The sequence below is a fragment of the Molossus molossus genome, unplaced genomic scaffold (genome assembly GCF_014108415.1).
Source record: "Molossus molossus isolate mMolMol1 unplaced genomic scaffold, mMolMol1.p scaffold_m16_p_6, whole genome shotgun sequence".
Lineage (NCBI taxonomy): Eukaryota > Metazoa > Chordata > Mammalia > Chiroptera > Molossidae > Molossus > Molossus molossus.
In genome coordinates, this window is record NW_023425399.1 from 94,156,646 (window position 1) to 94,171,059 (window position 14,414).

The 14,414-nt window shown below is 37.5% G+C and overlaps 1 pseudogene; it reads right to left on the reverse strand.

The window, feature by feature from the left end:
• Positions 1-261: 261 nt before the first annotated feature.
• LOC118618945 lies at positions 262-815 on the reverse strand (annotated as a pseudogene).
• Between the last annotated feature and the right edge of the window lie 13,599 nt (positions 816-14,414).

A 14,414-nucleotide genomic window follows, 5' to 3' on the forward strand; every position in this document is an offset into this window, starting at 1 on the left:
GCAAAAAGCTGAGAAAGCTTGTTCAGAAGAGAACAGGAAGGGTGTGGCCAGGTAAGTTTTTCGCAAGGAGCTCGGTAGGGGTATGGATTGTGGACCTAATCAGCCACCTCAACAGAAACCAGGTGCTATTCTTCAAGATCAGGGAAGAATGATCCTGAAAGTGATTCACAGACCATCAGGGCTGCCTCCTTGGTTTCTAGATGAAAAACCATCACTTCACTTTTTTTTTTAACTTTTATTAGTCTTTATTTTATGCTGAATTTACTCTCGGGCCATAAGCTTTTGTTTCTTCAGTTTCTTCTGGGATGTCTTTTTCTTCTGTGCAACCTCCTCTTCTGGTTTGGGAATAACCTGCTCTTTCTCAGTGAGGATCATCTCAATGTGGCAGGGAGAGCTCAGTGTGGGTTAATCCGCCCATGAGCTCTGTTAGTTCTACGGCGCATCCTGGGAGCTTTGTTTACCTGGATGTGCTCAATAACCAGAGAATCTACATCTAAACCCTTAAGTTCAGCATTGCTCTCTGCATTTTTAAGCACGTGCAGCAAAAACTCAGCACTCTTTTTGGGCCACCGACCCTGTGTCCCGCCCCGCTGTTTCGCCTGGGCACACCTACCAACTCCACCATTGTAACGACGGAAAGGCACACATCGCTTCTGTAAAGTGACATCCTTCAGATACTTGGTGGCTTTTCGAATATGCCTATCTTTGACGGTCTGGGCAGTTTCCCGAGTGTTCTTAAAGTGAACACGAAGATGTAAACCTCTTGACGTGCGTGATTTTGTGGGGTTTTCTGGGTCAAGTGAATAACGAACCATTTTCAGAGGCACCTGTGGCCGCTTTTGGGAAAAGCCATCACTTCACTTTCAACAGGACAAATGACCTCCTCCTAAAGTCCTGGGAGCCGAATCTCTGCCCAGCAGAACTGTGGGGCAGGATGACCATCCCAGTGGGCCCAGAAGGTGGGACCGCCACACAGTGAGCCTGAAGGGCAGAGCATTGAGCCAAAAAGGAATATTACTGAGTCTTAATATCTTATAACACTCGCCTCGTAATTTGAACTTACGTGGGACCCACTGATTTTCCCTCTCTCTCTTTTTTTTCATATTTTTTCCATTTATTTATTTATTTATTTATTTATTTATTTATTTATTTATTTATTTATTTTTATCCTCACCCAAAGACATTTTTCCATTTTTTTTTGTTCAGATAGAGTGGGAAGGAGAGAGAGGAACAGAGAGAGAGAAACATCGATGTGAAAGGAACACATCGAGTGGCTGCCAGGGCCTACCAGGGCCGGGGACAAACTGCAACCGAGGTACATGCCCTTAGCGGGAACCGAACCCGGGTCTCTCTGGACCGCAGGCCGATGCTCTAACCGCTGAGCCAAACCGGCCAGGGCTCATATTTCTCCCTTATAAAATGGAAATGTCTATCCTATGCTTGTCTCATAATTGCATTTTGAAAGCATGTAACTTTTGGGGATAACAGTTTTACAGAAAATGACTGTAGCCTGAGTTCATCCATATCTGATCTAGATGCCATCTATACGAGACTAGACTGTAGACTTCAGAGTTGATGCTGAAGTAAGTTAAGACTTTTGGGGCTGATAGAATAAAGTGAATGTGTTTCGCATGCGAGGAAGACATAAATTTTGAAGGGCCAGGGTGGAATGCAACAGACTGAATGTTTTTGTCCCCCTGAAATTCATATATTGAAGACTAATTCTTTTCTTTTTCTTTTTTTTTAATTAAAAAAAATTTTTAATCCTCACCCAAGGATATTTTTCTATTTATCATCAAATAGACTGGGAGGGAGGGAGAGAGAGAGAGAGAAACATTGATGTGAAAGAGACACATGGACTGGTTGCCTCCCAAACAACCTGACCAGGACTAGGGATACATGTCCTTGACCAGAATCGAACCCGAGACTCACTGGTCTGTGAGCTGACGCTCCAACCTCTGAGCCAAACCAGCCAGGGAAAGACTAATTCTTTACGTGATGGTATTAGGAGATAAGGCCTTTGGAGCCCTCATGAATGGATTTAGTACCCTTATACAAGAAACCCTAGAGAGCACACAGGTAGAAGATAATATTCTATGAACAAGGAGGCAGGTTCTCACCCAACACCAAATCTGCCATTATCTTGAGCTTGGACTTCCCAGCCTCTAGAACTTGAGAAATGCATTTCTGGCATAAGCCAGCCAGTCCATGTTATGTTGTAATAGCAGCCTGAGCAGACTAAGGCAAACGACAATAAAATACAGACATTTGAAAAATACTAACGCAGACAGAAATAATCACAAGTGGTCCTATACTATAAGTCCTTTTGATCTCTGACCCTTTGAGACAGCATGGAGGGACCTGGAGATTATTATGCTACATGAAATAAGCTGGTCAGAGAAAGACAAATATCATGTGATCTCACTTATATGTGGAATATAATGAACAAAATAAACTGATGAATAAAATAGAATAAGAGGCATGGACATGTGGAACAGACTGACAGATCTCAGAGGGAAGGAGGAGGGGGCATGGCAAGAGACTAACCAAAGAATCTATATACATATACGTATTACCAGTGGACACAGACAATAGGATGGTGGGGTGGGGGCCGTGGGGGGAAGGGGGGCATCTATAATACTCTCAACAATAAAGATAAAAAGAACGAAGTCCTTCAGACAGTAGGAATATGATATAATATGTGAATCTGAATGTATGTAAAGAAATGAAGATCACCAGAAATAGTAACTATGTGGGCAAATACATAAAACTTGAATTATTATTTAAATTTATTTTAAAGATAAGTGTATGTTTTAAAATAAGAGTGGATTGTGGAGCTTATGTAAAGGATTAAAATGTTTGACATCAATAGCAGTAGGCTAAGAGTTGAAGTTGGAATTGCAATTTTGTTGCACGATGCTTTTCTTATACAAGAAGGTGTGAAATGCCACTTGAAGGTGAATGATGATAAAGTTACACACTGGAAACCTAAAACATCCACTTGAAAAACAAAATAAAGAGTTATGGCTTCTGGCCTTGCAGACACCGTCGCATGGACCCGCTCGAGCCGAGCCTTGCTGAACCCCATCGTGTGCTTCGACATCGCCGTCGATGGCGATCCCTTGGGCCGCCTTCCCTTCGAGCTGTTTGCGGACAAAGTTCCAAAGACAGCAGAAAACTTTCGTGTTCTGAGCACTGGGGTGACAGGATTTGGTTATAAAGTTTCCTCCTTTCACAGAATTATTCCGGGATTTATGTGCCAGGGTGGAGACTTCACATGCCACGATGGCCCAGGTGGTAAGTCCATATGGGGAGAAATTCGATGAGAATTTCATCCTGAAGCACATGGGTCCTGGCATCTTGTCCAAGGCAAATGCTGGACCCAACCCAGACGGTTCCGTTTTTCTCCGGCACTGCCAAGACTGAGTGTTTGCATGGCAAGCGCGTGGTCTTCGGCCAGGTGAAAGACAGCATGGATGTTGGACAGCCATGGAGAGCTTTGGGTCCAGGAACGGCAAGACCAGCAGAAAGGTCACCATTGCTGACTGTGGACAACTCTCATCAATTTGACTTGTGTTTTATCTTAACTATAGGACCAGACCATTCCTTCTGCAGCTCAGGAGAGCCACCCCTCCACCCCCATCTGCTTGCAATGTTCTATAATACTCATGCTCTTGCTGCAGCTCGTTGAGTTCCATATTTTCTTTACTCTTTCCAAGTCTAGCCGGATTGCAGAGTTAAGTTTATGAATATGAAATAAAAACTAAACAATTGTCAAAAAAATGTTATGGCTTTTAAACTGACAACACGCTAAAAAGAAATAATAAAAATAACAGAATTACTTCAAAAGAGCACAGAAAAGAAGGGAAAAGCACAAAGAACAGTTGAAACACATAGAAAACAAGTTGAAATGTAGTAGATTAAAACTAATCAAATAAATGCTTATATTAAATATAAATGATCTAACCATTCAATTGAAAGACAGAGACTGTTAGATTGAATAAAAGATCATAACCAAATGTATGCTACCTATAAAAAAGCCCTTTTAAATTTAAAGATGAAAATACATTAGAGATAACATGATAAAAAGTTATACAGAATGCTAACATAATGTAAAGAAGCTTCAAGTGGCTATATCAATATCAGTCAAATAGTTTACAGAGCTAAGAATATAGTCAGTGGTATATAATATATATTCATTTCATAATGATAAAGAGGTCAATTCATCAGGAAAACATAACAAAACTGAATATGTATACACTGAAAACCAGAACTTGAAAATACATAAAGTAAAAACTAATATAACTGCAAAGAGAAACTGTCAAATACACAACTTGGAGATTTACATTCTGATCTCAGTAACTAATAGAACAAGTAGCCAGAAAGACAGCGAGGACATAAACAATATTAACAATACGATCAATCAACTGTTCTAATCGACATGTTTAGAGCCAACAACAATAGAGTACACATTTACCAAGCTAGATCACATTGTGGAACACAAAACAAGTGTCAATAAATTAAAAAAAATATTTTTCATAAAAAGTATCTTCTGAGAACACAATGGAATTAAGTAAGAATCAACTTTTAAAATTCCCCAAAGTGAAAGAATGGTCTGTTCAACAAATGGTCTGGGAAAACCAGAGACATACATACATGCAAAACAATGAAAGTGGACCCCTCTCTCGCACAATTAACTCCAAATGGATCAAAGGCCTCTACATAAGACCCGATACCATAAAGGAGAAAACTAGGGAAGAAGCTCCTTGACATTGGTCTTGGCAATGCATTTTTGAATATGACACCAAAAGCTCCAATTGACTCTTAGCTCCAAATAAAGCAGAGACTAAAAGGAGCAGAGGATATCACCTCAGATCTTACAAACATTGAAAAAGAGGGTTTTGTGAACAAATTTTGTAATAAGTTTGAAAATTAAAAAAACAAAAAAAAACTTCTAAGCAAATAATAACTTGCTAAGCTAAAACAAGATGAAATAGAAAATTAGAATAGTCCTATGCCACCAGAAATGAATCTAGAGTTAAGATGTTTTTACAAAGAAAATTCCAGGCCTAAAGGAAGATAAAAGTGTACAAGTAGAAGTGTCCATGCACACTTTTACACATAAAAATTAAAAACAATGTATTTATGCCCTGGCTGGGTTGGCTCAGCAGTTAGAGCAATGGCCTGCGGACCAGAGAGACCTGGGTTTGGTTCCCACTAAGGGCACCGTTTGTCCCCGACCCCAGTTGGGGTCGTGTGGGTGGCAACCAGCAGATGTGTAACTCTGGCATTGATGCTTCTCTCTCTCTCTTCCTTCCTCTCTTCCTCCTACTATATCTGAAGATAGATGAAAAAATGACCTCGGGTGAGGATAAACAAAAAAACAAAAAATCAATGTATTTACAAACGATTGGAATTAAGAGTATTTTTGTAAACGTGTTGCATAGCAAATAGAAATATAAAGTGAATTGTGAACAGTCCAAAAGGAGAGTCTCACATGTACGGTCACTTAATTTATGACAAAGATGGCATTGTAGTAAATGGCATAAGAGATGGTATTTTCTATAAATCATACTGGATCAATTAAATTGACTATCCACATGAAAAAAAAATTGTGATGACTATCACCTCTCACCATAATAAAAAGTCAGTTCCAGATATAAATCCAAATGTGAAAAGTTAAACAAGTAAGGTTTTAGAAAAAAAAATCAAAACTTTGTGGTTAAACAAATATTTATCAAACAAGATATAAAAAAGTTACATGACCAGGAATATCTAATAAAGTTGGGTACACACATAGATTCATACCCAATAATTCAATGGTTAAGTATATACCTCCATACATAACAGATTTTATACATATTTTCTCCTAAAATATATGGGGAGGGGGGAAGCTCACAAAATCATTTTAAATAACCCTAAACTGAAAACAATAAATAACCAATATAATAGATAAACTGTGTATGGATCCATAGAATGTATAAATATGTGTGGTATATCCACACAAAGGAATATTATGTAGCAATCAGAAAGAACCATACAGTTATATACGACAACATGGAACAAACTCACAAACAATTTAAGTAAAAGACAAAACATAGAAATGAGTGGCTACTTGATCATTTCAATATCATGAAGGTCTAAAGCAGGCAAAACTAATCTGGGTGCTGGGAGTCAGGAGAGCGTGCAGCCCAGCAGGCAGGGGCACACTGGGAAGAGTGAAGAGGGTTGCTTGATCACAGTGATGGTTGCACAGGTGTGTTTACCTTACGAATTTTCATTAAGCTGCGTAGTTACAATGGGTACTTGTTTTTTTTTTTTCGAGGTATGGAATACTTCAGTAAAATTTCCACTAAAAATATAGATCAGATGAAGTGTCCTCTTCTTAAAACACTCCAGTGACTTTCCACTATAATTACAATAACACTTGGGATTATAACCATTATGAATAATTGTATACCAAAATATTGAAAAATAGATAGAATACATGTTTTCTGGAATATGCTGTCAATATTAATTCCAGAAGAATGAGAGAATCTAAGGAGTCCAATCATGACAGAAGAATTGGAAATATATAAGTCCCTGAGGGTATGATGGAAAAAAATGCACCAATTGTTTCAGGAACAGGTAATGTCATGTTAAACTGTGCCAAATCATGAAGATAAAGACAATTTTACAAATCATTTTTCTTTTAATTTGTGATAATTGAGACATCTAAACAAAACAAGACCTTACAGGGGCACAAGCATTTGTATCTGCATGGTCATAAACACACAGATACAGAAAAAAACATAGACGATCACATCTATAACCATAGAAACACAAATTTGAAATAAAAGCAATTCTATTCCAGGCAAATAATAAAAAAATAACAACATAACCAAGCACATGCTATTCTAGATAGGTATGAATAGTTTGATATTATAAAGTATCTTGATGTACTTTGTACTATTAAAAAACTTAAAAAGTAAATGTGATCCTTCCAGCAGATGTGAAAAAAGCATTTCTTGGTAAAATTCAGTAACCTTTTTTTTAAATTCTCTCTTAGCTTGATAGACCATGCCTACAGAATCCTATAACATACCAACATGATAAATAGTGATAAAATAGTTAAAGCTTACTTGAAGAAAGAAGTTAAGGATGCCCACATTCAAAGAGAATAAACTAATAAGCTCTTTTAACTACAAACTGAGTTCAACCAGGAGTGGAGAAACTTTATGAATATATAAAAATCTCTAATTTTTTAGAACAATTAGGTACATTAGAACCCATGACTGTGATTTTTTTTAAAATAAACTAATTGGCTAGGTTCACAATGGTATATTTTTAATACAGTTACCTGGTGCTATAGTATAGAATTTCTCTTCTTGCCTGAGCTATTATTACAATGCCATATTAAATAAGTTATCTGGTAAAAAAAAAAAAAAAGGACAAAAGGAAGGAAAAATCTTCAATTTCCTGGGTAGGTTATTATTAGCTAGAAAATCATAATAATAAACCTAGTAAGAGGTACATTAATATAGCTTTATGTTTGAGGTTTGTGGCCAGAGAGAGATTTTTCAAATATACTAAGAACATCAGCATCAGGATGAGCAAGTAGGAGCTAGAATTTGGAACACCCTAAAGACAAGGCCCTGGATACAATGTGTTCCTGTGACCTGCACAGCCAGCTCTGGAAGAAATTATGAAATGCAAATGTCACCGGATACCAGTTTCCTAAACTCTCTTAAATTCTACTCTAGTTCCTGATGGCTGGTGGCCCGATGCTGCTCCACAGATAACACAGACCCTTCAGAGATCCCTGAAACACGAGGCTTCTCGAGGTATATTCTCTGATCATTCAAATGTTCCTTTCTCCAAACACAGATTTACCAACCCTGCGATTCTCGGCTCCCAGGGCCCTGGTCTCACTTTTTCAAGGTATAGACAAGGCCATTTAGAAACTGATTCACAGGAAATGTTAATAAATTATAACAATGTGATATGTTTCCACCATTTCTTTGGACAGTTGCTTGTTTTGGTAAAACTTTATTTCCAAGTATTAAGTCTTTAATGGGGGGTGGGGGGATTTTAAATAATTATGTAAAGGTAACAGTGTTGTGGGCTGAAGAAATAAACACTGGCTTCCTCTTACCTCATTTGTTTACATTCACTTGGATAAATGAAATTAACATTAATAGAATAATTTGAAGGATAAATGAGTGAGTGAACCAGCGCCAACAAAACAAGATGTAACAAAAAGCGATGTGATTTTAAAATTGTGCTTTTCCATCGAAGGTGGGGCTTGGAAGTGAGGCGTGGTCTAGTGGTGGTGATGACTCAAGAGAAGATCAAGGGTCTGCACAGCTGAGTCAAGAGTCATTCTATGACGATACTTGCATTTTAAAAGCTGCAGAGTCAGCGTCTCCTTAGCATAGGGCTTTGTACACACCAACTATGAATATTCATTAAGTCCTACGTCAAGTATTTTCCTTTCCTTCTGGTTAGTTTGTTGAAAATGTCATAGGCCTCACCCACACCAACAGATTTGGTGGATTTTCTGGGCGGGGCCCAGGAGTTAGCAATTTTCATAAATGTGACTTATGGTCCATTGAAAAATAATGACCTGCGATTACTTCTTTGAACAGCAGATGGCAGTAAAGCCAAAAGAAAGATGGACTTTTCCCAGCCTCAACAATTGTTAGGAAGCATCTTTGGCCCTTGATGTCCACATGGATACGCGAATACTAAGAGCCTCACTGAAAGCTTGCTGTCTCCAAACATAACTCTTATTACATGTTTATAACGATACCTTGTTATTATTTTACCTGATGACACCTTATGCTTATTTAATAATTTAAATTTTTAAGAGCTCTTTTAAAAACACATTGAGTGGTACAGATCGGTAGTTACAAAATAATCATGGGATGTAAAGTACAGCTCAGAGAATATATTCAATAATATTATAATAACTATGTATGGTGTCAAGTGGGTACTAGAAATATTGGAAGGGGGCACTTTTTAAAGTATCTGATTGTCTAACCACTATGATGTAAACCTGAAACTGACACAAAATAATGTGGCATGTAAACTGCAATGGGAAAAATACATGTTATTGTATCATCCTCCTTTTCCACCAAGACTTTACCTACTCTACCCCCCCACCTCCTCAGTACTGTTACTTGCTCTGTGCAGGCGTATTAAAATAATAATCATTTGGATACATATATATATTATTATTATTGTATATTCAACTGGTAGCTCTTAAGCTTATGCAATGTGTTCCAGACAGACAGAGAAAACAGTATTCTGAGGGATTTAAATAAGCCCAGAGATAAATCAGAGCAAATACATTTGATAAATGATGTAAGTGGAAATAATAATATAATGCCAATCTGTCTCTGGAGAATTAAGAATGTTTTTTGCCTGAGATGCCATGAGGGTTGAAGGCCTAAATTTAAAAAAAGAGTAGGCCAAACAAAGGAGTTGGGAAGAGTTAGGAATGAGGAGTATTCGCAACAGTGGGAACCCCATTTTACAAAGCTTTCCAAGTCCAGGGATAGCAGGGTGACTTAGAACTTTAGGTAATTTGCTATGGTTGGGGTAAAGATTTAACGTGGGATATAAAGCAGATGTGGTCAGAATAATAGGAAGAGACCAACCATGAAACGTCTCTATTGTCAGGATCAAGAATTTGGAAGTATCAAGAAGGAAGTTATTGTGGGGTGTTAAGGAGGCAATTGAAAAGCTCAGCCACATTCACCGTATTCTTTTGTAGTCATAAACTGCATCAGGTTTCTCAGAGGGAGAAGGAAACTATCAGAAACATGAAGTGACTTCCTCCAAGGCCATGCAGCTCTGTTAGGCACAGACTCAGAAAGGGAACCAGGATTTCGGTTATGCCCAGTGCTCTCTCCAAGGTATGGAACATCTTTGCACCACAACAGAGAAAAGGTCAAAACCTCAAGCCATAAACACCTCCACAGTCAACTGAGCACCCACTCTGAGTCAGACAATGACTAAACATTTCATACGAGGTATCTCTAACCCTAACCAAACCCTAGCCAATGCAGCTATTAAACCCGTCCAACAGGTGTGGATGTGGAATGGATGTCAGAGAATGGAAGGCTTGAGGAAGTGCAAACATTGGCTTTAAATTCAGATATATTACCTATTCAGTTGAATCAAGAGATATAAAATAATCTTCTCTGTACTATCTTGATGTTTGGGTGTTTCGTGGTTGAGAAAGCATAGTGTTTAGAAGGACTGTATAAAAAGGAGAGAAAATGAAAAGTTCTTGTACAGATAAAGCTTTCCCATACCTTGAATTGACCTTATATTCACACTGAAACATTCTCATTTCATACTTCTAAACAGCTCATATGAAGTTAGTATTAATATTCACACTCTGTGGATGAGGAAATTGAAATCCAGAGAGGTTAAGGGACTTGTACCTACAGAGCTAATAAATGTCAGGCAGACAAAGCAAATTGTGAGACAGGGGGAAAAAAGGTTATTAAACCTATTTATATGAATAGAAAAAACAAAGAAGATTATTTAACTTTGTAGTGATATTTTATTTTCTGGTTATAAAAGTAATGTATGCTCATTATTAAAATTTGAAAAGAAAATGCATTTTGTATTCCAAACAACTAAATATCAACAATGTGGTATAAAAGGAAAATGTTCCAAAGAGAGTGATAATGGGAGCTTAACCAACATTCTATTCCCTGAAATTTTCTAAAAAAAAAAAATGCCCCTAATAACAGAGGAAAACGATAACAAGGTAACAATATGGCTAATTGATTTATAATAAAATCATCACTCTATAACCAGAGAATATACCTTTTAAAAAATCCAAGGAAAATGTAATGTGTTAAAAATTTCTAAAAGTCATGTTGTCTAAGTTGTAATGAAACTTCAAGCTAAAATTTAGATACAACAGAAGTAATCACAGCATGTGAGACAGAGAAGAATGAAAATGAGAACAGGCTTTATGAAGTAGATGGAACCTATACTGAGAGGGAGAGTCATTGCTTCAAATGTTCTTCTTAAATTATTAATATAAAAATAGAAAATGTAAGCAGATTCATTTTGAATTAGTGATATTCTGCATATCACATGCCTGAAAAACTTGAGAGAATAACATTAGAAAAATGATAGCATTATAACATCTCAATCATGTTTGACAAGACAAGACAAGTGACAAAAACTCAGCTCAAAGCAAATTAAACATAAGGATTTTGCATTCAATTAATTTTGGAGAAGTTAATAGACATGACAAGAAATAAAGGAATCAGGAATATTGGGGACCACAAGGGCAGAAAGTGTGTATTTCATGCTTCTCTCTCTCTCTCTCTCTCTCTCTCTCTCTCTCTCTCTCTTTCTCTTCTCCCATTTCTTCTTGGTTTCATTTTTTCATGTGACTGCAAAACAGCCCCAGAAAGATGTAGCTTTTTTGACTTGTAGACTAGTGACCTGAGAAGTAATAGATCTTAATCACACACTAGCATAAGAATAAGTCCATGGAAGAATTTTTAAAAATCTCATATGGGTCATTTACCAAATAAAAAATTAGATATTCTCCTATTCTTCAGACAAGGGTAAGTCTTCATACAAAATTATGGGGCTACCATCATGGAAAGTCTAAATCAAAAGATGATGCATACCAATTCAAAAATGAGGCGACATGACAGAACATGTATGACCCAGAAGTGAAAGCCAAGTTTCGACCCTCGGCTTGAACTGGAAGGGATGTTGTATTGGACACAAACAGAAACCTCCCATGAAAATAGAAGGAAGTAAATAAAAATAATAAACACAATTTATGGTAAATAAAGACACATATTTCTTTTTTTTTTTTATTTTTCTTTATTGAGTTTAGAGAGAGAAAGGGAGAGGGAGAGAGAGATAGAAACATCGATGGGAGAGAACATGGACTGGCCACCTCCTGCATGTCCCCCACTGTGGCCTGGACCCAAAACCTGAGTATGTGCCCCGATAGAAATCAAACCAGTGACCTCTTGGCTCATGAGTCGATGCTCAACCACTGAGTCACACCAGCCTGGAAGACATATTTCATAGTCACATATATATTATATGAAAATAGGAAACTATGAGTTTAATAAATAATTCAGTAAGTGGTCCTTTGTAATAGCCATTTAGTAAATGTAATTAAGAAAATGAGAAAACACAATCAATATTTGAAAGAAGTAAACAAAAGACCAAAAAATAATTTTTTTCCAAAAATTGAGAAAACTTGAAGAAGATATGATATCATACTCACGCAGAATTGCTCTAGGCTTCATTTATGGATGTGAGGCTCAAAATAATAACCCAAATTTGACTATCTTATTTCATGTGACCTTACCCCAAACTCACTACAAAAAGTCTCCACTTCCATTCAACTAAGAATCCCCTCGGGGCGTTTCATGTGCACTTGTATCTAACCACAAGCCTGGTGGTCTGCCCAGTTAGTTACAGCGTGGCATTGACTGCTCCTTTCCTTTTCTAGTCTTCTCTTGAGCACCGTGGGCCCCTGGGCTTCACCACCTCCTAGCAGGGACCGGAGTGTCTCTGTGGACATTTTCCAGATGCCTCAGTGTCATCCAGGAATTGCCTTCTGCCAGAGCCCACAGTAGCCAGGAACCCAGGAGATGAAATCTGAATATTTTCTGTTTCAAAAGGAACATTTTTATAAAATACACCCAAGTAGTGTTGCTCAGATCCCAGTGTCATCTAGACTGTAGGAAATGAAACAGCTCTGTAACTGTGATGTTTAGACTCTTTATTCAACACAGTAGTCAGATCTAAATCCAGACGGGATCGGGACAGTGAAATGGATGAGAACGACAGATACGTTCCTTTCTCAAAAGTGACTCTCCTCTTTGTCAACCAAAGGAATAAATGTGTTGCCCCAGCTGGTGTGGCTCAGTTGTTTGGGCTTTGTCCCCTGCACCAAAAGGTCACTGGTTTGATTTCTGGTCAGGACACATGCCCCGGTTACAGGTTCGGTCCCCAGTGGTAGGAGTCCTTGCGGGAGGCAACCAGTCAAAGTTTCTCACTCACATGGATGTTTCTACTTGTCTCTCCTCCCTTCCTCTCTCTCTGAAATCAATAAAAACAGATTTAAAAGAAAAAAATACTGTTGTTAATTTCAGTGGAGGTGAGTTTACTATGACGGAATGAACAATCTCTCAGATGCAAGGCTAAGTGCAAATTTTTCAGAATAGCTTTGGACACTTTGTTTATTTTTCTACACACTGGTAACAATCACAGATAGTCTATGTTAAACAACAACAACAAAAACGAATACAGACAAGCGAAACTACCTAGAGGAAACTGGATCCTCGTGACCTGCTCCACCCTCCTCAGTGCTCGTGGGGGTTCACATTACTATTTTGCTCTCATTGAAACTTTTCTTGGTTTGATGTTCTTCCAAGTCTCCAAATGAAGCTATCACTTGCAGTCTAAAACAATATAGCACTAATTTCATCCCATTTTGTCTCATGTTGCTCTCTAATTGGTTGAAATATGTCAGTCATCTCTCTGACAACACAATGAGTGTTGAACAGGCAGGGACCCCGTCTTACACTACGGTGACCTCAGAGTGTCTAATCTGGGGTCACATATAGAGAAGAGGCTCAGTAAATACTTGTTTTGATTCATACCTAATATACTTGCTAAGCCATTCTTTCCTCTTTCCCAGGATTAGATACTAAAATCATTAATGGAAAAATCAATTTGTATTAGAAATTTCTCAAATCATATTTCTATTTTATTAGCATGCAATTTTCTGGATATGGTAGAAAAATCTCTGCTTGTTAATGAATTCTGTTTCAACTGCTCTCATTATAAAACTTTCAAATCTCATTAACTAAACCAGGCATTAAAAATACAAGGATAATAGAATGAAATGGAAACATGTTGATACGATTAGATTTGGGTAACTTTTCTCTTTTACGGAGGGAAAAAAATGACTGCCTGAGTAAATGATAACTCAAGCATAGACATCACAACTTTATAAAGTACAAGGAATACACTAGTCTACGTGTTCTAGAAGAATCAACAATTTTTTCAGCCGATTTCTTCCTAGCTAGAGTAATAGTTAGAAGAATGAACTTAACAAGAACATTTTTATGATATGCATTTTCAACAGTGATGTAAAATGAAAATACGCACCACATAAAATATCCTTTACTAATTCCAATCCCCTTGTACAATGCTCCAATCCTTTATTTAACTGTACTGATCGGAAATTTAATCTCAAGTTTATTGACTGCTATCTACCCTAGACTTCTTTTCCATACTCCTTTGGAAATGTAGGAAAGAAACAACTCTTAATCAAGCAGTATAGATTTCTAAAAAGTGTTGGCCTTTCCCTAAGCATTTTTTCCTCCCTCTCACTCAGATATTATACTTCCTGGAGGCAGAAA